Below are 2,323 nucleotides of genomic sequence, written 5' to 3' on the forward strand. Positions count from 1 at the left end.
AAGAAATAGCGAAAATTAGATTCCCTCGCTGATCCCTCGCTGATCTGCGAGGGATCAGCGAGGGATTGTCCATAAACTCAATCCCTCCCTGATCCCTCGCTGATCAGCGAGAGATTTCCCAAAAACTCAATCCGTCGCTGATCCCTCGCTGATGTTCATCGCTGATACCTGATTTTCTAGTAGTGAAATTATATATATAAATACCTTAAACTTCAATATTATAAGTTATTATAGCTTATGTATAATTTTTTAAAAATTTATAAAATTAATTGATAAACTCTAAAGAATTTCCTTTTTTTAATCTATTTTCTTAAATATAATTAATTAATTTTAAAACTAAATAAATTGTATCAAAAAGTAACTAATTTTTTTTAATTTAATTCAAATGCATTTTTTTTTATTATAAGACTTTAGCTCATGTACTGAAAGTCGCTTAACAGTAAGGGACCGTTTACCAAACACTTATCCGGTAAGTATGTAGCGGTAAAATTCAACATTATCATTTACTTACTAGGTAAGATTTTAGTCAACGAAAACGGCTTTAATTCTATGTAACAATTTAGTCGGTAAGAGCTGACCGTAGTAAGAGTCATTGTCATCACTTACTGGGTAAGACTCTCGGTCTTTGCCTCGTTCTTACCAGGTTAGATTTTTTGTCATTGTCATATCCATCCGGTAAAGTAATATAACTTAGTAAGCGCTTACCCGAGTAAGCATTTGGTAAACGGCCCCTAAAACTATGTTGCATACATATAATTTCTAAAAACTTCACGTTTATATCACTAATAGATAACCAATTAATATAAAATTTAAATATAAGATAAACATTAAACCTTATTTAATAATGCAAAATACTCCATAAAATGATTTAAGTGATAACCAACCATAGATTTCTCGTTATCTCAAAACCATATAAAATCATAAAATAAGTTTGAGAGGAACGAAGAATAAGATCTAATAGTTAATTAAAATTGAGGGTTCCAGTTCTCAAAATGACAGCTTCTATTCATTGATGAGTACTGTTTTCTTTCTGAACATTATAAAGAATATATGTCAAATAACATGTTTCTTTTTTCAAGAAATCTTGAATATTGCTTGTTGCTTCCATTCATGATGAATATTGTTTTCTTCATAATAATCCATGAATAAACACACATACACACACGGAAATAGTAACAATAGCACCTGTATATTTCTTTTCCTATAATTTCAAGGGATGTTGCTTTTTTGTCGAAAATCAAGGGCAAACTCACCAGCTCAACATGATCTGATCATGTGGTGGTAGGAGAGGAGCAACCACCCTTACAGAACTTCCCGTCTCTCTCGTCGGAACCTCGTTTGTTTTACCGAGCATCTTTTTCAGATCCATGGGTTATTACCGAGCATCTTCTTCGGATCCCCAATTTCCAAAGCTGCTCTTCACCAACAAAAATTAAAAGGAAACAGACCCACAAAAATCAATGAAGAAACAGATGTGTGTGTATATAAGATGAAATCGGAACCGAAAGAAAGCATAACTCCAAATTCTAGGGTTTTGAAAAACCTGTGAAATTAAATTAACAGGGAGGGGAGAGCTATATGTATCAATGAGGTTGTGATACATCAAATCACTTTGATATATGAAATCGGTTCTCTGATCGAGGTGATACATCCATACCATCATTGTTATGTCCCGTGAAGAAGAAAGGGCTCTGTTTTCTAATCAAAAATGCCTTTTTGTTTTGTGGTAGCAAGAAAGGATAAGAAGAAAAGGAAAAATTGGTCTTGTGGTAGCAGATTTGGGGAAGAGAAGAAGATACAAATATGTGTGTGTATATATATATATATATAAGAAGATACAAATATGTGTGTGTATATATATATATATATATATATATATATATATATAAAAGTATAAATAATAATAGAATTAATATGTAGAAAAAAAATGTAAATTACCATTGCTTCAATGATGTTCTTTCTAATTTTGGTAATTGAAGTACAATGGAAAAAGAATTAAAAAAGTTTGACAAGTTGCCCTTGTTTCTTCCTTATCTTCTTCTCTCTTTTTTTGACCTAGACAGTAATCGTCCCCTTTCCTCTCTTTTTCCTTCTTCTTCCCCGTCACGACACCATTTTTTGGGCCTTGAATTTAAATGGTTCAATTGCAGTAACCCAGTCGTAACCCCATTTTTCCTTCTTCTTCCCCATCTAACCCAGTCGACCTAGAAATAGTAATTAAAATCGTTACGCACATCTACATCAAGAACAAAATGCAGAAAGAAGAAGTCGATCTAAAAACAATAACACAATCGCAAGAAGTCAATGGATGAAGCAATAACAA

At 32.4% G+C, this 2,323-nt stretch overlaps 1 long non-coding RNA gene across 2 annotated transcripts; it reads right to left on the minus strand.

Moving 5' to 3' along the window:
• Positions 1 to 1,223: 1,223 nt before the first annotated feature.
• Positions 1,224 to 1,815, minus strand: LOC112510496. Of its 2 annotated transcripts, none has more exons than XR_003068943.1 (2): positions 1,544 to 1,815; positions 1,224 to 1,412 (listed from the first exon to the last, which is right to left on the minus strand). It is a non-coding gene; the product is annotated as an uncharacterized LOC112510496 (long non-coding RNA). The 2 variants fall into 2 exon arrangements; XR_003068942.1 differs by having other exon boundaries at positions 1,224 to 1,417; positions 1,544 to 1,759.
• Positions 1,816 to 2,323: the final 508 nt, after the last annotated feature.

Source organism: Cynara cardunculus (genome assembly GCF_001531365.2).
Source record: "Cynara cardunculus var. scolymus isolate 2C chromosome LG 3, CcrdV1, whole genome shotgun sequence".
NCBI classification, from domain to species: Eukaryota; Viridiplantae; Streptophyta; class Magnoliopsida; order Asterales; family Asteraceae; genus Cynara; species Cynara cardunculus.